We start from the raw sequence: 24297 nt of genomic DNA, 5'->3' as shown, positions 1-24297 counted from the left end.
AGGAAGCCCTTTTAATGGCCTCATTTAGATCCTTCTGCAATAAGAACAAACAGATCTAATGGCAGTTCACATCTTATGTATTCTCAGCCTTTATGAATGCAAAGTGCTGCTAGCAGAATTCCCTGGCTGGTAATTCTATCAGCTTGAGATTAAATTTGATTCCTTTTTATTATGTTTTCCCTGAGAAGAGAGTACATGGACACAGTGGCACCACTGGGATGCATCTATCAAATGAAGTTCTATGTTGGGAGACGGTGTGATCTCTTAACGTGCTCATAACATATTGTTTGGACTACAGCATTCCCAGTGGAACTAAAAGGAGGCTGTACAGCAGATTACACTCAACGCTATAGTATCTGGGAGGTCCCTTAAAATTGACAGATCAATCAAGCATTCATCACCAAGTGTACAAGTGAAAATTGGCATATTGTGCAGTGCTATTGTATAAGTGAAAAGGCTGCCAAATCATCTAACTGATGTCAGCTGGGGCTGTGTCAAATAAAGCCGAAGCGTGATTCAGATAATGTTAGTGGACTGCAACAGCACAGTACGGTGGCTGGGAAGTGCAAATCGCAACAAATTAAAAAACCGCAACAAATAAAAAACAAACCACAACAAATTACAAAAAGCCCACAACAAATTACAAAAAGCCCACAACAAATTACAAAAAGCCCACAACAAAATACAAAAAGCCCACAACAAATTACAAAAAGCCCACAACAAAATACAAAAAGCCCACAACAAATTACAAAAAGCCCACAACAAATTACAAAAAGCCCACAACAAAATACAAAAAGCCCACAACAAATTACAAAAAGCCCACAACAAATTAAAAATCCTTGACGGAAAGGGATTGTCTGAAATACCGGAAGTGACACAAGCGTGATGTCACGAGAGGGGGCGTGGTCAGGGTTTTTGGTTGAGGCGCCACATTTCTGGGCCGAACAAAGCGCTAGCGAAAGAGCGAAAGTACACGGATAACACCAGCTATGGTTCGTACTTGCTGTGCGGTCGGTTGTAAAGTTAGATCGCACGGCCGGCAAGGGAATAAGGTTGAAAATGGTTTATCTTTTCATTCTTTCCCCACCTGGAAGCAACATGAGGCAGCTCATGTATCGGATGTTACCAAACGAAGGCGTCTAGCCTGGATAGCAGCTGTGAGACGAGCTGATATCCAGTTCTCTTCCATCTCCAAATATCTGTTGGTGCCCCAGACATTTTCATTCCCGTAAGTTATAGATATGTTCATATCACTCTTTATCCGGTCTTTAAGTCTGACGTCACTAGCATGGGCTCAAACGCTGCTGCAGGTCCATAAATCACAGGATCACTGTGGCATTACTGAGAGTTGAAAAACTGTCTAAAGTCTTTCATCTGTAATAAAATTATCAGCGTTCTGCTCTACCATGTGTAACAATTGAGTTTAACATCCAGGCATCCATGAAAACGAAACGGAATATATGACATTTAACAGAGTTAGAAATTAGCAGGAAGTTAGCTCTCTAGCTTCCATCTAAATGAGGGATTTTGGAAACAAATTCAAACGTACAACTCTGCTATCACTTCCAACATAAATGAAGACAGAAAACTAAACAGCAGTGACGTTTGTAGGGCACTGTGAGTAAAATGCGTTTGATTTCCTCCCGAACATTCAAATTAGTGCAATCATAAATTCATTCATGAGGTGCAAATTAGAGTGAGAACACGTGGAGGCTCTGGCTACGTTCACACTGCACGCGAAAACGCATCAAATCCGACTTTTTTGACCGTATGCGACCCATATCCAATCATGGTATGACGGTGTAAAAACAGCACAAATCCGATATTTTCAAATCCGATCTGGGTCACTTTCGTATGTGGAACTTAATCCGATACATATCTGATGTTTTAGGAAGCAACTGCTGTTTGAATGGTCATGACGCATTAAATCCGTCTTTTATTTCACTGACACAAAACATATGCCAATTATCAGCGCTGGAGAAGACATTGAGAACACATGAGCGCTTCGTGTGCATCCCGTGCAGATGTTAGTGAAACTGTTGGGAAGATAACGTGAACATTTTATTTGTACTGTATAATCTGCAGATTCTGACATAAATCTGCAACTATCCTTTGAAGCACCGCTCCTCTCTAAAACAACAATAAGGATCATTATTAGGCCATATGTAAATAACAAAATAACTTAAAGCAAAATTGGACAACGTAAAGTCTGAAACAAGTCTTTATATTAAGGGCCATCAGTCAAACAATGCTGTTTGGTCTAAACAGAGCGCGTTGTGTGTGACGTCTTCTTTTGCGCATGCGGGCCACTTTGAGGGTTCACAAAGGACTGCGTTTGCTGTCACATTTTATTTGTAGTGTGAACAAGCAGACACAAAATCAGATTTAAATAAAAAAAAAAAAAATCGGAATTGAGCATTAAGACCTGCAGTGTGAACGTAGCCATAGTGAGTTCAGTGCATTGATGTGACATTGTCCTGAAGGATTTAGTTATTCTCAATGGTTAAAGAAATTGCAATTATTTATTCATATTTATTATAAATAATCCTAATTATATATCTTGCTTCCATGTTTGTGTCCTGTGTCACAAAAAATAAATTTTTTACTATAATACATTGATTAATGACCTGCAGAATCTCCTTATCATATTACGTGTCCATAATTGTCACCTAAAGTCAAACTTTATGCTTTCTCCATCTTGAAAGTGATGACATCCTTGCATTACATACTTTAGGTTCATTTTCTGAAGGCAGGTTTCTGAAAGAGAACAGGCAGATTTGGAATATAACATGCAGCGTTCTATAGATGGATACATAAAAAAATGGAAAATTACATGTATGTGCTAACTTTCTAAATACTTTGTTACATTTATGATAAAATGGATTTGAAAGTAGATAAAACAAATTTATGTCGGCCTTGGCTCATTAGAGTCCTTGTCTTTAAATTAACTTTGTATGTTTCAGGTGCTGCACTCTCAAAGACTGAATGAACCAGCATTGGGTCATTGTGAGCATCACAGGGAAGGTTGAAGCCGCCCACTGCACCTGTATGGCCGGAGTCCTGGAGACCTGCATCCATGGCGCTGCTCTTCTGTTTAATGTAGAAGCAACAGTGCAGATCTGTGGCACAAGGACTGTTACAGATGAACCTGCATACTGGGGTTTTCTGGGTAATATGACCAAGATACAGCCAGAGGTTGGCCATAAGATGGACTTCTCCTCTTCAGCTGACCAAAAACTGCTCTCAATCAAAACATAAACAGACCATCTGTAGTGACAGGTAAAAGGAGCCGTCCTCAAAAAAGAAAAATCCCACCTGCTACTGTGGAGGAGTTGTCACTGCTATTGGAATCTTTGCTGGAACACAGTAAAGCTGTGGGTTGTGGGAATGACCCATAATGTTTTATATAAGGGTCTAGATTTATGCCTGAAGTGCACTGCCGTGTAAATAATTTGCATTTACTGAATATGTACTGACTGAGTACCACTGTTCAAAAGTTGAATAAAGAAACAAACTAAGTTTTGCTCTTTTTTTTTTTTTTTATTAAAACCACCTTACAGAACATCACATCAGTTACAATGTAGAATCCATGTCATAGTTTATAAAGGACAAAATGTTTACACAAAATCATGACAGCATTTACACGATATCACCCACTACTAACGTTACTTTATTTACTATCAATTACTTCAATTTATGTTCTGAAAAATTACCGCTATTTATACAGCACAAGACTAAAGAATATTTAACAGGAGCAAGTTTCATTTTCCCCTGGTTTTACTACCACACTGTTCACCAAAACGGCAGCAAACCTTCACCATCTTATCCAGAAGGGTCACCTCTTCACCCTCACATGGAAGAAGTAATCTGATTGGCATGGTGGTATGTTTGAAGCAGGTCCCTTGTGTAGCGCTGGAACTCAGTCACGATGTTTCATCCATTTCATAGGCTGGTTTGCTGCAATAATGCCAAATAATTAGTAACTCTATAAATAGAAGGTAGTTCTGCAAAATCACTCAGTAGGATGTTTTTTTCTAATTTTCTATGACCTCAGAGTGCATCGAAAATAAAACTAATAGGCTATAAAGATATGAACATATTTAGAACTTACCGGAATGAAAATGTCTGGAGCACCAACAGATATTTGGAGATGGAAGAGAACTGGATATCAGCTCGTCTCACAGCTGCTATCCAGGCTAGACGCCTTCGTTTGGTAACATCCGATACATGAGCTGCCTCATGTTGCTTCCAGGTGGGGAAAGAATGAAAAGATAAACCATTTTCAACCTTATTCCCTTGCCGGTGTTGTGCCAAAAAGTGATTGTCTGCCAAAAAGTGATTTCCGGTATTTGCCAAAAAGCGATTGCTCATATTTAAAGTGCTATAAGTAACTTGTTGGGCTATAATATGTTAAACATATGTCAAATGCATCCCTTATGGATGACACAAAGTCATCTTGAGCCACAAACAACATTCGTGTAACAAGATACAAGCCGCAATCAGTTTTTGGCAGCGACTTTTATATAACCTTTATTTATGCAGTAAAAAAAAATCTCATTAACATTAAAAATGTATTTTGTAAGAGTAAGTTGCCCAACAGGACAGCAGAAATGGCAGCAAATATTACAATAGTTCTGTAAAAATATTTTAAGTGGGGATAAAGGACCGGATTGGTTATAATGTAAGTACAAGTTGTAAAGATACTTAAAAAACAGATAATTTTTTAATTCTTTATGTAACCCCTTTGTATCCCCTGTTCACCGAAGTCTATTTACGAACATACGTAAAGATATCACGCATAAAAAAATACACAGAAACACTGGAAATCAGGTTTTGGCAGACAATCACTTTTTGGCACAACACCGGTCGTGCGATCTAACTTTACAACCGACCGCACAGCAAGTACGAACCATAGCTGGTGTTATCCGTGTACTTTCGCTCTTTCGCTAGCGCTTTGTTCGGCCCAGAAATGTGGCGCCTCAACCAAAAACCCTGACCACGCCCCCTCTCGTGACATCACGCTTGTGTCACTTCCGGTATTTCAGACAATCCCTTTCCGTCAAGGATTTTTAATTTGTTGTGGGCTTTTTGTAATTTGTTGTGGGCTTTTTGTAATTTGTTGTGGGCTTTTTGTAATTTGTTGTGGGCTTTTTGTATTTTGTTGTGGGCTTTTTGTATTTTGTTGTGGGCTTTTTGTAATTTGTTGTGGGCTTTTTGTAATTTGTTGTGGGCTTTTTGTAATTTGTTGTGGGCTTTTTGTATTTTGTTGTGGGCTTTTTGTATTTTGTTGTGGGCTTTTTGTAATTTGTTGTGGGCTTTTTGTAATTTGTTGTGGGCTTTTTGTATTTTGTTGTGGTTTGTTTTTTATTTGTTGCGGTTTTTTAATTTGTTGCGATTTGCACTTCCCAGCCACCGTAGCACGGTGATAGAGCACTCTTAAAATCAACAACTAGAAGTCAAAGGGGACAGGATGACATCATGGCATAAGAACAAATGTCAAAGCCTCACTGAGCAGCCTGAAGCAGGCTTGTAAAATCATATATAAATGGGACAGTGATGTAAAATTCCCAGCATAATGCTTGAACATTTACATTTGGTATGCCAACTATGTAAGGGCTATATTCACATCTGGTGATAATAGTAAAACCGCCTGGAGCAGAGAACTACAATGAGCTAGTAGTAGAGAAATGTGCTGTAACTGATAACTGAGCAATATTGAAGGTGAGGCTCTCTGCTGGAATTCCCTTCACTGTAGAAAACCTTTGTTGGATTCTGTGGTCCTCTCAGTGCAGAGAGAGCACCGGTATGTGTCACAGTGGGAGGCTTGAAACTTTCTGTAGAGACTATAAACAAGGAAGCAGAGAAAACAACAGACTACTGAGTAGATGCTGCTTTAGCTGTGCTCATGCACAGACAAATGAAAGGAAGAAGCAGGAATAACTTTCCCTCTGGTTGTGTTCCAGAGACTTGTAGGAATGATGCTAACAAGAAATAACACTATTCTGGTGGATTGTGATATTTAAACACTTTACATTGATGTTAAGATGTTGCTTTTTACTACTGCCATCCATCCGAATGATGAACAAACATGACTACAGATGTGGACGGCACATTTTTCTGCTTGCATTTCCAACTGTTTTATACTGTAAAAAGCTGTGACTCATCCTAACAACAAACTTAACTCAAGGTGTGTTGGCTGATGGACTCACTATTAAAGATTTGGCAGATGTACAGTACTATGCAAAAAGTTTGAGTTACCCATCATTTCTTTATATTTTGCTTTTGAGAAGACTGATTTTTTTTTAATCGCTAGTAATCATTCTCTTAAGGTTTTCTTTGGGCATTTGCTGATTCCTACTCCAGTTCTTGTACCCAACCATCCTAAGAGTAATTTCTAGTCTTTATTATTTCTTTGTCAAGCTACTTAAGAAACATTCCAGCATAAAAAGCACACAACTCAATGGATGTGATAGTGTTGTGTCTACACATAAAACAGAACTTAGCAAAGATTCAGTTTTAGATTGTAGGCATTATATTACTAACAGTGTGTCACAAAATAAATAATCTGTCCTTAAGGAATAGGGGGGGAAAACGGCCTGAGAAATGCATCTGGCCCTCCAATTGATCAATCTGTGGTTTGCTGAAGTCTCATTAGAAATGGAAGTGGATGGGTGGCTGTCAAGAAGCCAATCTTAAGGAAGGGAAACAGGAAGAAAAGGCAGAGGTATGCCAAAGTACACAATAAATCAGTAGCAACAAGAGTGATGAACCCAAATTTTAAACTTGTGATTCAAATCATTGTCAGTAGGTAAAGAGGAGGTCAGAAGAAAAGTACAGCAATGATTACCTAGCACCATTAGTAAAAAATGTCAAATCTTGACACAGAATAGAACAAAAAGCATCCATCATCCAAAGAAGAGCCTTGTTCTATTTAACCTCTTAAGCCCCAAGCCTAATTCAAATTCAAATTTTATTTGTCACACACACACAACCATACACAGTATGACATGGGGGTGAAATGCTTGTAGCTGTGCAATGCCCGACCATTAAATGACAGAAAAAAAGTTTTACAATATTTACAATTTACAGGTTACTACAAAATTTACAAATTAACTTGGGAATTTACAGTAAAGAATGTGCAAATAGCAGAAGAGATTATAAAGATTATAAAGATTATAAATTATAGGAATTATAGGATTATAGGAAATGTGTGGTGGTGCGTGTGGTGATGTGTGTGAGAGTCCAGTCTTATAGTGACGTGTGTGGGAGAGTCCAGTCCTACACCTGGTTCAGGGCCCGAATAGCCTGGGGGAAGAAGCTCCTCCTCATTCTCTCTGTTTTGGCCTTAAGGGAGCAGAAGCGCTTCCCAGACCTCAACAGTGAGAAGAGTCCATTGTTGGGATGGGAGAGGTCCATCATAATCTTCCTAGCTTTGGACTTGCACCGCTTGGTGTAGATGGACAGCAGGTCAGGGAGCTCTGATTGAATGATGCGTTCGGCTGAGTGCACCACTCTTTGCAGATCTCGTCTGTCCTGCTTGTTGCTGTTCCCAAACCAGGTGCAGATGTTTGCCGTCAGGACGCTCTCGATGGTGCAGGAGTAGAAGTTCTTGAGCACCTTCAGTGGCAGATGGAAGTCTCTAAGTCTTCTGAGGAAGAAGAGACGCTGACGGGCTTTCTTAACCAGGGTGTTGATGTGGCAGGACCATGACAGGTCCTGAGTGATGTGGACACCCAGGTATCGGAAACTGTCCACTCTCTCCACTGGCGTGCCACTGATGATGAGGGGTTTGTAATTCCTCGCCTGCTTTGTAGTGAAGTCCACGATCAGCTCCTTAGTCTTGCTGATGTTTAGGAGGAGGTTATTCTCCGGGCACCAGGTCTCCAGGTTCGTAATCTCCTCCAGGTAGGCCGTCTCGATGTTGTCGGAGATCAGGCCACAACAGCAGTGTCGTCAGCAAACTTGACAATGGAGGTGGTGTCGGATGTGGCTACACAGTCATAAGTGTACAGTGAGTACAGCAGGGGGCTTAAAACACAGCCCTGAGGCACTCCAGTGCTGAGTGAGATGGAGGGGAGACTTGTTTTCCCACCCTCACTGATTGGGGTCTGTCTGTGAGGAAGTTGAGGATTCACTGACACAGTGATGAGCTGAGTCCTAGATCCGTCAACTTGGTGAAAAGCTTAGAGGGAATTATTGTGTTGAATGCTGAACTGTAGTCCACGAACAGCATCCTAACATAATTCCCTCTGCCAGTGTCCAGGTGACTCAGGGATGTGTGGAGCAGGTGAGATATGGCATCGTCTGTGGAACGATTAGTCCGGTAAGCAAACTGAAGTGAGTCGATGGTGGCAGGAAGTGAAGAAGTGATGTGATCTCTCATCAGTCTTTCAAAACACTTCATCACAATTGAAGTCAGTGCTACTGGACGGTAGTCATTGTGGCAAGCGGGCTGTTGTTTCTTTGGAACAGGAACAATAATGGACTGTTTGAAGCACGTGGGAACCACAGATTGGGCCAGGGAGAGGTTGAAGATCTCCGTGAACACTGGTGCTAGCTGGTCAGCGCAGGCTCTCAGGACCCGGCCAGAGATTGCATCTGGTCCTGCTGCCTTCCTGGTGTTCACCTTCCTGAAGGTGTTCCTCACGGCATGCTCTGTGATGATGAATGCATTTTCTTCACTGGTGCACTCCGAGCGCGCACAGCCGTTTGTTGTTTTAATTGCTGCGGCATCGAAGCGAGCATAAAACGTGTTCAGCTCATCAGCCAGTGAAGCATCGGCATTCATCATTGAAGAAGCTGGTCGTTTATAGTCCGTTATAGTCTTCAGTCCTTTCCACAGGCTCCTAGAGTCGCATTGTCGTAGCTGTGACTCTAGTTTTTCCCCGTAGCTCCACTTTGCCTTTCTGACCGCGCTGCGCACGTTGTAGGACGCAGCCTTGTATAGGTCCATATTACCGGAGATGAGCCCTTCATTGTAGGCAGCGGTGCGTGATCTCAGAGCGTCGCGGATGTTTTTATCCACCCACGGCTTCTGGTTGGGAAATGTTCGGATGATGGTTCTTTCTGCTGTGTCGTCCGCTAGTTTCCCGATAATTCCCACAACCGCTTCCGTAAACATGTTGATGTCATCAGAGCTACGCCGAAACATGTCCCAGTCTGCGTCATCCAGTGCGTCCTGCAGCGCGGCCACTGATTGGTCCGTCCAGTGAGCGACCTCCCTCCTGATTGGTGGTTGCTGCTTTAGCCTTTGTTTGTAAGCAGGCATGAGGAAGATGGCGGCATGGTCCGATTTTCCAAATGCCGGCAGGGGCTGAGCCTTGTAACAGTTCTTGAACGGGGTGTAGCAGTGGTCTAACTGATCTCCTGCCTTTTGCCCCCGTATCAGGGGGCGTTGGGGCTAAAGAGGTTAAATAAATTACAAGAAATCTTGCGTAAGAGTTCAGTCATACCAAACGCTTATTTTCAAGCTCATTACAACTGTGCAAATGATGTTTTTGCATTATATAATGCATTTTCATGCATGTTTGCACACGTTTTAATATATTCCCATTTTCCTGGCCAAACATGTAGGGTGGATCGAGAGTTTTGCACTTTACTGTAGATTGAGAAATGATTGTAAAACTCCTCATCCATAGTGATTTCTTTTAAAAGCAAACATGTCACAGTGTCCATATTGAAGGCTAAATGATTTTCACAAGGGGAGTTTGTTTTCAGTTTTCAAACTGAATAGCGATTAAGATTTAACATGTGCATAAATAAGAATTTTATCTAACTGAGTATTATGTGCGTTAAACATGCCTGGCCTATTTGGAATAGCAGTGGAAGCAGGACAAGCTGACCCAATAAGCCAAATTGCTATTACATTAAAGTGGACAATGCCACCACAGAATGCAGCGACCACAATCTAAGCAGTAAGCATAAATATCTCATTTGACTTGATGCACCATCTGAGTAATTCCACAAGCTCTGCTTCAATGGTGATTGCTACAGAGTCTTGGCAGAGGTAGAGAAGTCAAATAATTAGATCAGAGCACCACATATTCCATGGTCCATACACTTGTCTGTTATTCATGAGATGCTTTTTTTTGTGCGTGCATGGGTTGTTTGGCCCTATCAGGTTTTCAGCTGGCAGAGAGAGGATTTGGACGAGTACCATTAAAATATAAATATTTTATTTTAAAACCATTCATTCGGTTTTAAATATTATATACTGCATTATGCAAGCAAAATGTAATGCTCCGAGTGTGATTTTGGTAGGTTCATCATGCCTCAAAGCTTGTTCTGACTGCTCTGCACAAGCTTGGACATGAATGTACAATCTCACAACCAGGCACAGGTAAAAGCAGTAACAGCAAAACCCGATGCTAATTATTTTGCACGGTTTCCTTTTCTCCTTTAACCTAGAGTAATAAATGACCTAAAAAAATATTCCCTGTTGCTAACATTATATTTTTGACACATGTTGGTATTCACATATGATTCCTTTCCAGCAGAGAATAAAGACAAATGTGAGCCTGTTGATGTTCCTATCTAGATGAAGGTGTTCCATAAATCATGCAGCATCACCCTGGCTTGTTTCAGCTGTTCTATAATGGAGGAGTTCTTACAAGGCCCAATTAAAAGAACCCACACAGCTCAGATTGAGGGTTTAACATTTGAATTATTTAGCAAGTTGCATAAATATGAGTGTTTGCTATTTAACAAGGTGTAAGAACATGAATTATGAGCATCATTTCTTTTTCTCTCTCTGTGGGGGCTTGCTTATTTATGTAAAAAAAAATCAGGGGTATAAAATTGCTATTGATTTTATTTTGAGGTATCTTAGTCGGGTCGGGGATGAGTTCCTGCCCCAAGTGGAGGAGTTCAAGTATCTCGGGGTCTTGTTCGCGAGTGATGGGAGAAGGGAGCCGGAGATCGACAGACGGATTGGGGCTGCAGCTGCAGTAATGCGGACGCTGCACCGGTCCGTCGTGGTGAAGAGGGAGCTGAGTGTAAAAGCGAAGCTCTCAATTTACCGGTCGATCTACGTCCCTACCCTCACCTATGGCCACGAGCTGTGGGTAGTGACCGAAAGAACGAGATCGCGGATACAAGCGGCAGAAATGAGCTTCCTCCGAAGGGTGGCTGGCCTCTCCCTTAGAGATAGGGTGAGAAGTTCGGCCATCCGGGAGGGGCTCAGAGTAGAGCAGCTGCTGCTCCACATCGAAAGGAGCCAGCTGAGGTGGTTCGGGCATCTGACAAGGATGCCCCCTGGGCGCCTCCTGGGTGAGGTGTTCCAGGCATGTCCCACCGGGAGGAGGCCCCGGGGCAGACCCAGGACACGCTAGAGAGATTATATCTCTCGGCTGGCCTGGGAATGCCTTGGTGTTCCCCCGGATAAGCTGGAGGAGGTGGCTGGGGAGAGGGAGGTCTGGGCCTCTTTGCTTAGGCTGCTGCCCCCGCGACCCGGCCCGGACAAAGCGGATGAAAATGGATGGATGGATGGATGGTATCTTAGTTGCTAGGTTATTTAAAGTAATCCTAATCACAATTTATATTTGTGTCACATGACTAGTTTTAGGTGATTGTTTTAATTTTAAGACCCACAAATGCATTTTTTTAATTTTTTTGCTCACCTTGCTCTCATCGCAGCTGTTTTCAGATTAGATGCTCTACAGCAGACAGCCAAGACAGATACCAGCTGGCTAAAATCATGACAAAAATAGGAAGGAAACAAAGTGCATGGCGAGAATCTCTTGCCATATATATAGATGTATAGATGCAGCATGACAGGAACAGTGGAAAACTGGCTCCAGAATATTTGCTATCAGGAGCTGGTGGAGACCAAAATCAGAGCTTCAAGAGCAGCACTAAAATGTACCAGTTGGCCAAAATTTTTAGGATCCCTGGGTTGGTTCCCAATGATTTGTGTTTTTTGGACTTGAATCTATTTTGTATTGTGTTTTGTGAAGTGAGTCATGTTTCTAATTCTTAGTCTTTTGCTAATTTAGTCAGTTCCCTTTCATGTCCAAGTTTAGTCTCACCCATGTGTTTCCTTCCCAGTGTCCCCACTGTGTAGTCAATCATGTCTGTCTGTGAATGTCAAGTTTGGCGTCGCCCTCTCTGTCTGTCTCTCTATCGCTCGTGAAAAACTGATGTTGCATTCAATTGCAAACATTTTGTCAAAAACAAAGGAATCCAAGCCACTTACAATATGAATAATTGTCACAACTGTGTGGCAAGAAAAAGACTTTCATCACAAATCAACATCTGAATTTCAATGAAATTACTAATTCAAACTGAAGTTTTACTAAATCGGTTCAAATTCCTCACTGTGCAATTTGTTGTCCAGAGAGAAAAATCTGAAAGCAAACTTTACAGCGTGTTTCGTTTTCTCTTCACTAATCAGATTTTCCCATTGACTCCTACACAGATGGTCCTTTGTGTACTTCACACAATGCCATCTTGCTTGTAAAATGTCAAGGGGAAGAATTTCCATCAGTCAAAGCACATTTAATCAACTTAACCAAGAGAATTTTGCTGCTACTGCAGGTAAATAAAGAACTTTATATTTATTCCAGTATCTTTTATAGTCACAAAATGCTGTGAAATAGTGTATGCTAATGTGAAAAGGGAATCATCAATACTGAGCTCACATTGACCTCTATAAAGTAAATAACATGAACCTTCAGTTTAGGCTCAAGAGCTGATAAGAGTGCAGAAATATGGAGAGTTTTGGAGAGTGATCCTTATCACTACCTGTGAGGTAGACAGTGCTGAGCATGGCAAGGTCACCAGCAAGTCAGAGTAAGGTCATCAGCACCACGCCAGTCTGCCTGCTGCTCCTCAAGCCTGACCTTGTCAAAGTCAAGTGTTGAGTTGCTAATGCCCCTTAACCCAGCGTGTGTAGTGCTAGAAGCCTTCACCAATGCTATATGGCCGGATGTAGCCGCTGGCATTAGAGATGAAGCTAGCACTCCTAATTGCCTCCGCGTGATTCCCAGGCTTGACCCATACTTGGCTGCCACTTCATCTCCCTTTCGTCTGTCTCTCACTCCTTTTTCCGCCAGAGCTACACCCATAGCGGGACAGCTGGCTCTCATCCAGGAGCATCAAAATATTGTCAGGACCACTCTCTGTGCTCCCGCTACCCTCGTCTCCAAATTAACCTTTAAATCAAAGAAGGAGTCCTCGCCTCTCCTCTCCTCCCCTGCTTCTCCCTCATCTTGTCCTCTGGGTGAATTAATAAAACCTTAATTTCCTCATTAGCCCTGTCAATTCATGCAGGGAGTAATAGGCACTACTTGGGGAAGTGCTCTCTTACATACAAAAATGTACCATTGACAATTAGCTCTTTTAAGGGTGGAGGGAGGTCTTTTGCTCTAAGAGCAAAGAGCATCTTTTGGCATACTTTATACTCATGTCTATATGTGTTCATTTGTCTGTTTTGGGGTTGTTCTGTGGTACAGTGCAGTCAGTGTTCTTACAGATTTGTTGTATTTTCCAGCAATTATAAGAGAAAGCTTCACGGCAGGATACTTTGACTCAGACTGGAGGACTATGTGAAAGTGCTCAACAGCGTTTCATCCTAACTGCATGTATTGTGCATTGTGCATTGTACATAATACAGTACCACTGGTCTCAAATTCTTTCCCCACCAATTTGAAGTAATCATTAACAAATAGAGTCAGACTGTAGAAGTAACAGCAAGAAAATTAATGTCCTAAACTGGCACTGTAGTCTGAACTAAACATCAGTAGGTCTGTTTTGGATTGCATGTGGCAGGAGCCAAAATCCAAACAGTTTTCTCTAATCTTACCGAGATGCTCCTTACCAAGTAACTTGATAAGCTGCATGCATCCTGTCCTTGGGAGAGCTGGAGTTGTTCTCACCAAATACTGATGTTTCTTAATTTATTAGAAACTATTTTAATTTACTGTTTTATTGATGTCTTTTTGTCTTTGTAAGGTGACCTTGGGTTTTAGAAAGGGACCCTCAAATAAAATATTATTATTATTGTATTCTGTTAACTGTACTTTGTATGAATATAACTGATAAATTAAAACTGTTTATAGCTTTCTTCATGGAAAGCATTGAACTGCATAGCTTGTGTTAACTTATACCTAGGGATGGGTATCGTTTAGGTTTTATCCGAACCAGTACCAAACCGGTACTTTTGAAACGGTGCCGGTGCTTAAACAGTGCTCAAACCGGTGCTTAAAGAATGGAGAACACAAAATTGGTCCAAAAACCTCTCATGTTCAGCTGCTTTTTTTGTAAAAAGATAACAATGTTAGCCTTTTCTGCAGCTATGGGGCATATATGGTATCACTCTTGGCTGCAAGCAGTGCTTAAACAATGGAAAAAACACAAACTTTGTCCAAAAACCTCTCATGTTTAACTGTTTTCCACTTTTTCTTTGGTCATTTTAGTCTTTTTGGCCAGGGTGAAGGGAGTATCTGCCATCAAACAAGAAGACAGCCACATGTAACTACGACGGTGTTTGCTAGTTCACCTTACATGCATTAATTTAATAACGTGGTTAGCCTACTCAACGTAAATTACACACGAACAACATTAAGCTACTAAGAAGAACGGTGGCTGCTGCCATCATCATCCGTCATCATTTCTGCTACACTGGCAGGGCTAGGACTCTCCTCTTCGGGTTTTTGGGGGATGTTGCTAACTCTGGGTCCGATAACAGGCACCACACCCGCAGTAGATGTGCTTGGTGTGAGGTCTCGCAGCAAGCTATCAAATACGGCGCATTTCTCGGCTTTTAAAAGAAAACGCTATGCATCGCCAGGTGTTTCATCGGATTTGAGGTGTTACTTCCTTTGAAAGTATCACAGTATCAGCTTAAAGCACTTGTTGCAGGCTGCTGAGTTTGTATATTTTGCTGTGAAGTACAGCCAGACTTTTGACCGCTTCGCCTTGGGCATTTTTAATCTGTAGCTCTGCTCTAAAAGAACGTACGTACCTGGACCCGCTTACTATCCTCGGAAACGTAAAATGATTGGCTAGAATTCAAAGTGTATCACAGCTCAGGAAAAAAAAGCACCGAAATAAAGCACCGAAATGTGCGCTGCTTTTCGGTCTGGTTACTACTGTTTATGTCAGATCCGGTGCCATCATGGCACCGGATACCGGTACCCATCCCTACTTATACCAACAATCAAAGGAATCCGGTCTTTAAGTCTGTCGGCCCAAACTCCGCTTCAGATCCCAAATTCAAACGATCATCACTGAGAGTTAAAAACTGTCTAAATTCTTTTATCTGTAATAAAATGATCAGTGTGGCTACTCTACCAGGTGTAACAATTAAGTTTAACATCCAGGCATCCATGAAAACAGAATTTATAAAAATTTAACAGAGTTAGAAGTTAGCAGGAAGTTAGCTTGCTAGTTTCCATCTAAATATAATATGTTCTGACTGAGAGATTTCTGAAACAAATTAAGACGTACAGCTTTGCTATCACTTCCGACATAAATGAAGACAGGAAAGTAAACAGCAGCGATGTTTGTAGGGTTACTGAAGTTGGGCTAGCTGGTATATAATGATGTGCTATGTGATTACTAGCAGCACAACAGTGAAGCTGGAGGATGAACTTATCTTATCTTAACTTTTTCCCACTTGATAAAAGTTAACAAGAGTGTTCCCGATGGTTAGGGACAAATGCAGCCGCATGGCAGGATGCTGTAAACGGACCAAACTTCAGTCAGGAGAACAACTGAGATAATCCATCCACAATACGAGGTTAGTCATTAATATACTGCTGCATGGGCTGGGCTGTAGTTACATCATAAGATTTTAAAAACTGAGCTTTGAATAGTGGCAACCAACAGTGATCACGGACTGTTTTTAGGGGCTTGTTGAGGTTAAATAGAACAAGATACAAAGCATTAAAACATGTCAAGAACACAACAGCCGTATTAAATGCAGAGCAGTTTGGGCCCAGAAGCAGGATTCATTGCGTCATCACTTAATGACCGGATTGTTATGATGAGCTTTAGAGGAAATAAATTTCTTATTTGAGACATCTGATCTATTTTTCCATTGCTAAGAAAATGTTCATTTAATAAAGCCCGCAGACAACAATGAGCAGTAGCTAACATCTTTTAATAAAAACCAAAGCTTGAGTGAGAGAGCGGCCATTGAGGGGCGCTGACCAGCAGTCTCTCCCAATCCCAGGCCAGCCCTGGGTTTAAATACAGCTCACAAAACAAAAGGCATTACACAGCTGTTGTTTACACCTTTGGTCTCCCCCAAAGAAAGAGTTCACAATCCCTTATCACCTTTTACAGCGGTTGATCCCCTTGTCTCTTTCCCCCGTCCTCAAAGAGAAACAAAAGACTTCTCCAACACTGGCACCAGGCTTCCTGTGTGAGTGCCCCCATTTCCCAAGATACAATCACCAGGCCCCCACCATCTGTTTAACTGCGTGAATAAAGTGTGAACCAGACATCCTAAACCAGGTGACATAAAAGCGCTGTTACTAAGAGAATACATCAATATATAAATAAAAGAAATTCTAATACACTATTTTATTCTGACTAAATGTCTAGCATCCTAAATATTAGGTTTTATGGGTATAACATTTGCTTGTGTATACTTGGGTACAAATATGCTATATTACCAACATTAATAAACTAGTACAAGCACAGTGTATGTCCTCCTCTCCTCACTGACAGGTCACATGATGACTTGTACTAATTGTGAGCCACACAGTGAAAAAACAAACTATGCAGGAGTAACTTAGGCTGTTTAAACAGAGGTTGTTGGTTGAATGCTAAGCTAAAGGCCACATTTTTCACCCCATTTTCTGAGTTGTTATTGTTTTTGAGAACTGTATGTTTATATAATGTATTTTTGACATTTGTCATGCCCTGCAGTGCAAAAGTCACAGGTTTCATGAAGCGTGATAAGTTTCTTTGGAGAAGCACTTAGCTTCAGGAGAAATGTATGTGTGCGAGAACACAGATTTCAGAGATATTTGTGTTTTTCTTTCTCTTGGTTTCATGTCCAAGTTAACATTAAAAACAGTTTGTTTTAGATGCACCATATCCATAGTATTCCTGGTTGATTTCCACTCAAAACCCACTAATATGTCTCACTAGTTGGACCAACATGACATATTCTTAGAATGGCGCTGGCTTATCAGGCCATTTTCAATCTCTATTACATCCTTATCTACACTGACTGGGAGCTCATGAATCTGTCTTTGTAACAATGTTATAGATATGACCACATTTGACCGTAAACCACAAGCAATTTGACAGTCTGATGTTTTAAAGGAAAAAAATATTATATAATTTAACAGTAAGTCACTGCTGTGGTATAGATCAGAAGCCAATCTGCTAATAAATCCCTGGCAATCTGACATTAAATGTCAGAATTTGATGGCTCTTAAAAGAACATTGGCAAAAAGCATGCTTGATTAGCAAGACCCAGCAGTACTCTGTCAGAGTCATTTTTCTAGATAAATATATGATGTGACGGTTGATGTTTGGGATTTCGTGTAACTTGGGGACTCAGTTATGTAGTTGATGTTCAAAGCTGGCACACAAAGGGGGATGATGGGTAACTTGGCGCAGAGTACTGGCTAGAGGAGGGTGGCTGGTGGTGCTGAGGGAAGATGCTCTTTGTTGGAGGGTGTTTTCTCGGGCTCAGCACAGCAGGACATCACAGGCTTGCACTGTCAACACATGCCTTTAATGTTGCAAGTCTCCAAAAGAAACATCAAAAGGCTCTATCCATCGTGCTGAGATTTATTTTATTTTTACCTTATCTTTTTAGAAATTATTAAGAGTGCTCGGGATTCATGAAAGATTTTTTTTTTTTTAATAAATTGCTCCATTTAGAAGTTCAAAGCCAAACTGTCAGGATGAAATGTCAGCATCTGTACAAATAAATTTTAAAAAATGTGTTTGTATTACAACACAAAAGCGCAAAGTAGTTTAGAGAGCTGGTGAACAAAGGTACCATGAAAATAATAAATCAGTGAAAATAAATCAGTTGTCATCCTGATTTGGGAAGCATCCTGGACTGCATCTTAGCATACAAATCAAGTGATTATTATTATTATTATTATTATTATTATTGTTACAGCATTATCCTTCCCTGTTGCATTCATATTCAGGTTTCAACTGTGTTAGTAAATCTGCATTTTCTAAGAAAAATAATATTTTTATTCCTAACTGTAAAAAGCAGCATTTGGTTAAATATAGTAGTATCGTAAAAAATGTATTTACTTTATTTACTTGTATAATTCAGTGTAATGAACTATGAAGTGAACTTCTAACATATGTTAGAATAAATTCTAATGCGTTAGTTATTCTAGGTTTTCTCAAAGAAATTTTCCCATACAAGCAAATGTTAGAAAGGATAAATCAGTCTTTCCACTAATACACTTCAGTGCAGTCCTCTGTCTAATGGGCTACCCTGCAATACAAGAAAAAAAATCTTTAAGTCCATATATTCTAAATGGGTCATTAATCAGTAGAGCATGACTTCTAGCTCAGGGCATGTAGATGTTTTAGCATAATATCATGTATGCAGCCATTAAGTGCATACAAAGTTAGCAGTTTTAAATAGGTCATCTAGAGGCAAGGTTTTCACCTATCGAATGGAGACATGGAACCAATCAAATCTGCAAGCTTTTATTTCAGCCACCAAGATCAATAGCTGCAAGCTAGAAACGAGGAGCCTCTATCTAAAATGAGAGCTTGTTGTTTCATCTTTGGCTGCCATTATTGCTCTAAACTGCACTGAGTGAAATGCTTGATGTGCAAAAATAACCAAGTGGGACGGATCTCAGAAAAAAAGATTAAATTGATAATAAACAAGGTTCATTTCATGGCTTTAAATGTTGCTACCTTGTCCTACTTTATGAAAAGTCATCACCTAGACTTGCACTGTATGCGCTGTGCGCACATTTCTATTCGCACCTTTCATGGAAAGTTCCAAACACAAACTTGATCTAAATCCCAAAGTTTGTTGCTTGAAGTCAGTTGTTACCTCTATCTCACTTAATCCTCACATTTCCACTAACCTGAAAAATACAAAATGATATTTTCAAGGCAGAGCACTTTGAAAATGTTTAGCGCAAAAATACCTTTTGAGGTACAGGAGTCGAGTGCGTATTCACCCCCCTCTACCTCTCCTTCCTCTCAGTGTTTCAAAGTTGTGATAAGATGTGACAATCTATCAGACTTCAGTGAGGGGTTTTTACCATGTATGCTGCAGCCCTTAGTTATCTTGGTGGCATTTTCCTTGCGATATAACAGAGAATCAATTATGAGTACACAGATATGCGAAAGGTTTAGTCTGCAAAAGATGCTTCTTGACAGTCTGATGATATGATGGCGGTAAATAAGCTCCATACGTTTTTTTTTTTCCTGAGCTAAAAATACTATTCCCCCGAGCAAACGGCTGCATGTTAAGATAAAGAGAGGAGAGCAGCCTTTAGAAAGGCACAGAGTGTGGAATTACAGACGTGACGCAAAACAACAGTCATGATCGTAATGATGTTGGTGATGTCAACTTATCTAGGTTTGTTCTACTGTACTGTCTCAGTAATGTTTAGTCACAGATTTCATAGTCTCACAAGAACATACAATGAATACTGGTTTGCACAGACTTGGATACAGCATGTGCATGTGAGACATTTTATAATTACTGCCAAGACAAAAGTGCTTTTGTTTTGCAAATATTTGCAAACTATCAATTATTGCAATATAGATAACACTGAAAACTCACAGAATTAAAATCACTTATCATTCTCCAATCAGTCTAAGAAATAGTAGATGAAAAGATAATGCAAAAAAAAAAGTGTTTTAAACATTCTTGATAACATAAATGCAGATATGATGTTTTAAGGAGCATTTCTAAATACAAAGTCTTAAGCACAGATGTTAGATGAAGTCTAACATCAGTGATACACTTGATGATGAGACCATTTTTTAAAAGATGATTTAAAATCAGATGTGTATCGATTTGGGTTTCTTTGCTTTCTTACTCTTAGATGAGAGGCAATCGTTTAGTTAGTCAAAGATTTATGATGGAACCACACAGCATTTTGGATTCTCTAAGAAAAGACCTCTGAGGCTTTACGGCTGCTGTTTATACAGTTCCAGTGAACTGCAAACACTTCAAACATCTCAGGAAAAAGGCATGTAAGAACTCCCAACAGGCTTTCTAATCAAATGTCACAAGACCTTCATGGAAACAGCGAAGCAATTCAGCCTATGGCTATGCCAGTGAAATGGCAAAAGCCAACACATCAAGAAGACTTTGTTTGTTTCCAAACCTCCTCAACCTTGTTGGCAGTAACAAGATGCCTCTTGCACTGGCCGCCGTGATGGATTGTTTGTTTGCCTGGGTTTGGTTTATTATATATAATTGAACAATAATAGAATATCGATCCAGCAATAATAAAGTGATGTGTCAAACATTGTGCGAGTCAGCGGTTGCAGCAAAATGTCAATTCTGGCGAGAGAGAGAGAGAGAGAGAAAAAAAACTATTAAAACAACATTTTTTAAACATTTTCTTTTTTTACAAGCTGCAAAGGTAAACATTCACTACAGCTACTGTATATAAAAGTGATTATGCTCTTTCGTGAGAAATGTTTGTTGGTTCATAAACACACTGCTGTCTCTGAAGACTTATTGATTGCGTGGTGTGTGGGGTCATCTTCTTTGCTTCCAGTTGGCAAAGCACTGCTTAGATGGTGACAGAGAGGATCTTAACTGAATAAAGACAGAAGCTTTACTTCCATTTCCTCTTTTTCTGTCCAGCTTTGACATGGAAATTCCTCAAACAGGAAGCTGTAGGATGTGGAACCTTTTTTAAGTCGCCACTGAGATTAATAGACAATGCTTCCAGCTCCTCCTATGGGTGTAGAGGACAGGAGCACATTTATGCCACACTTGCATGCTCCTCCAGTTGCGTATACTGTGGCGATGACAAATGGGAAAGGACACACATTAGCTATCAGCGTACCTCACGCAGCTTCCTACTCAGTAATGGATTCACCTTCGTGCCATCATCACCTTCTATTAGGCCCAGGACAGAATCAATAGTTTTCTAAATGCAGCTGAATCATTCATCATAAGAGGCCTTGTGCCATCCACCGCAGCTACCTCCTGCTACCTCTCCGACCTGCCTTACTTGTTTTGCCTCCTCACATAGAGTATTGATTACCCATTTATGCCAACACCAAAAGAGAAAAGCTTGATCAAACTGCGCAGAGATGCTATCACGTTAACAGATTTCAATACACATGAAAGCACAACGCATTAAATCCAATATGACCCTTGAAGTCTGGAGAAGGTAAGTTATAAATTTAAATTTCATGATATTGATGGTAATATGAGAAAAACAAATAGGTGATATTATGGTGATATATTCAAAATGAGCTCTAGTAATAATAAATATAAGGAACCAACGTTTAGGAAATTAAATATAACGGAGATACCTATTATCTTCAGAAAAAGAGAGAAAGATTTATTTAATATAAGCTTGATGTAGTTTCTAATGTAAACACACAAAATCAAACAGCTATCAGCTCAACTTGAGAGGTCAGCCTAATTCACAGAATGGGTCTCTCCACCATGAGAGTCTGCAGGCAGCACCAGCCGGGCCTGGCCTTTATTCTGCCAGCATTCTTCTGGGAGGCTGGGCACTGGCTGCGAGGACATGATTAATTGCTGCAATAAAGCTCATTATGGAGATTAAGTAGGAGTTACAGGAGCATTATTGATCACTGTCCTTTAAATAACCTTAAAGTTGCTTGTTTGTGCATGTTTGTATGACGCTGGTCAATGTAGAGGGCAAAATGGGAGGAGGAGATTCAATGCAATGTTGCCGCAAGACATTAACATATGACATAAAATCAGTCCTGGGTGATCACATGAAATGTGTTGGCATGCTTGCAGTGACACGGGGTCTTCACAAGTCACATTTCCTCTACACTGCTGTCATATAGTCTCACAGTTATCAGTGGAAAAGATCGTGTTTGACATAAGGAGACAACTGCCACCCACCCATACAAACACACCGCTGCCGATGCCACCACATCTAAAAGAGACATATTCTGACCCTTTCAGGAACAAGAACATTTTAAATACAATTCAAAATAACATAAAACAAATGATTATTACAGTATGCGCCTCTTTGTGATGCATTTCTGGATTCAGTTGGGATTTGTTATAATGCACATTTGCTCCATTTATCCTATATAACTACTTTCTGCTTTGTCATGGGTTTATAACAACCAATAAATTATAACTGTTGCTCTTTGAATTCTAGTTGAATCTATGTAAATTCATTTTTGGTTTTCTGCAGTGCTCCAGAACTACTGCATCATTTATTTTGTACACATGTACATAAACGCAAACCTTTCTTTAACAGAAAAAAAATGGAAATGCCATCTTTTGTTACCTCAATCCTTTTTAAAAAATCCTCTTATCCTTCCTAGCTTCTGACACCCCTTGCATTTCCAATAAACCCCTTAGTCTCCTGTTGAAGTATAAATGCCTTGGTATTTTCAGAATATTGATTCCATGTTAAATCTTCTACTATGAATAGAATATAAAGGGTACTATTTTTATATCTGTAACCTTGACTGTGACACGGTGACTAGTTTACCTGACTGGTAAACTGTAGACTAGAGTATTTCTATTGGGCGATACAGAAATATACACAAGAGCACTTTCAACAGGGCTTTCCAGAGTTTGGCACTTACTAGGTCAATACTTTTCTTGCAGCCCACTCATTTCTTTGTCTGAGTCATCTGCTAAAAAACCTGCTTGTGAGCAATGTGATAATAAAAGGCTATGATCCACAACCAAGCTAATGAATATAATACACCTGGTTGTTTGTCTTTCACTTATCCTATAATTGACTTTTTATTTGTGAAGAATCTGGCCAAGGACAAGTGTAGGTAGTTAAGATTGTCAATAGGAAAAAAAGCATCAACATAACTTAATATTAAAGTAGTATAAGACATGCATAAATGTCAGAATAGCTCTGTAATGTCTAATGTTAGGTATGAAACTGACACTGCTGTTCAGAAAAAACAATGACAGAGACAAACAAACTGGGTGATTAATTAATTTTTGGTGAAAAGCCACATTTATAGGGAAAAAATCTTTTGAATGTCCCTTCCAAACGCTTTGTGCTTAAATGCAATAAATACATAAATTCTGATGCTTGTGAAAATTCATCCATATCAGGACAAATCAGTTGGTCAAGCTTTAACACTCTCCATCAGCAATAAGTTGTCAAATGAGGCAGGCCAGGAGATCAGCACCTGCTCCTGCCATGCAGTTGACAGGTGTTAACCTGTCACTCATTCCTCAATTTGCCTCGCTACTCGCCACTGGCTTCACGTTTCCAGTGAGACCGACCTGAACACGCAGCTTTCCTCCAAGAAGGCAAACCTCATTTAGAGTGATGACGACAGCAGCTAGGGTTTTGCGGCATTTGCTATGTTCGTCACGTCCGTGAATAAAAGGACCTATTCCTATCACGCTAATAACGCTGGGCTGCTCATGTCACGCTCAGCGCTGGCATGGGGGCGTTTTGTGCATGTCAGTGAGATAAGAGAATAGCAGGGTGCATGTTCACGTGCCTTATCGGACTATGCCAGGAGAGGGTTTCGCCTGCTGTTTACAATGCTGCAACCTCAAAGACGCAAGTGCAAAATATGCATGTGATGCAGGTGGGTAAGAAAGGAGGAGAGAGGTGTGGGCTACAATAGGAAAAGGTAATTTTCATAATTAAATTAGTCTTAATAAACTGCTTAACACTGAATATAGAATGTAAATATATGTGATGCAGTCTAGAGTTTGAAAAATAAAATGGAATATTCCCAACGCTCTGTACACTCTGAACTCAAGAGCCACCACATTCGGAAAATAACAGGATATTTGCTATATGCGGGTATATAATCCTTGGATCAGGATAGTTTTTATACATCTACCCCTGACACTTTCCCTCATGATACTATGTGTTCTCTGCTCTAGGCAATGTAATGAAGTCAAAAAATAATTCCCTAAAGTCTTTAACATAACCTCTCACTGCAAAAGCCATACACCTGCAGCTGCTTATAAAGGAGTAATACCCCTGGGTCTACAGATAAGTCAAGGGCACAGAGTTAAACTCAGGCCTTATTCAGTGCTTCTACAAGCTCTCCAGTTCACTATCGGTAATCTACAGGTGAGTAAGCATGGGCTAGTAGACTGGAGTTTGGCAGACAGAGATAAGCAGATTCATTGACATGGGACACTTTGGCATCATTTCATTCCCAGAC

The 24297-nt window shown here is 40.3% G+C and overlaps 1 long non-coding RNA gene across 1 annotated transcript; it reads left to right on the top strand.

Moving 5' to 3' along the window:
* Nucleotides 1–554: 554 nt before the first annotated feature.
* LOC146659433 (uncharacterized) lies at nucleotides 555–3518 on the top strand. Its single transcript, XR_014913798.1, has 2 exons — nucleotides 555–1228; nucleotides 2964–3518. It is a non-coding gene; the product is annotated as an uncharacterized LOC146659433 (long non-coding RNA).
* Nucleotides 3519–24297: the final 20779 nt, after the last annotated feature.

The sequence above is a fragment of the Rhamphochromis longiceps genome, linkage group LG11 (genome assembly GCF_057381845.1).
Source record: "Rhamphochromis longiceps isolate RC_006_pf linkage group LG11, R_longiceps_female_GT1.1, whole genome shotgun sequence".
Classification (NCBI taxonomy): Eukaryota; Metazoa; Chordata; class Actinopteri; order Cichliformes; family Cichlidae; genus Rhamphochromis; species Rhamphochromis longiceps.
Note: the sequence above shows the minus strand (reverse complement) of the source record. Positions and strands in the feature narration are given on the sequence as shown.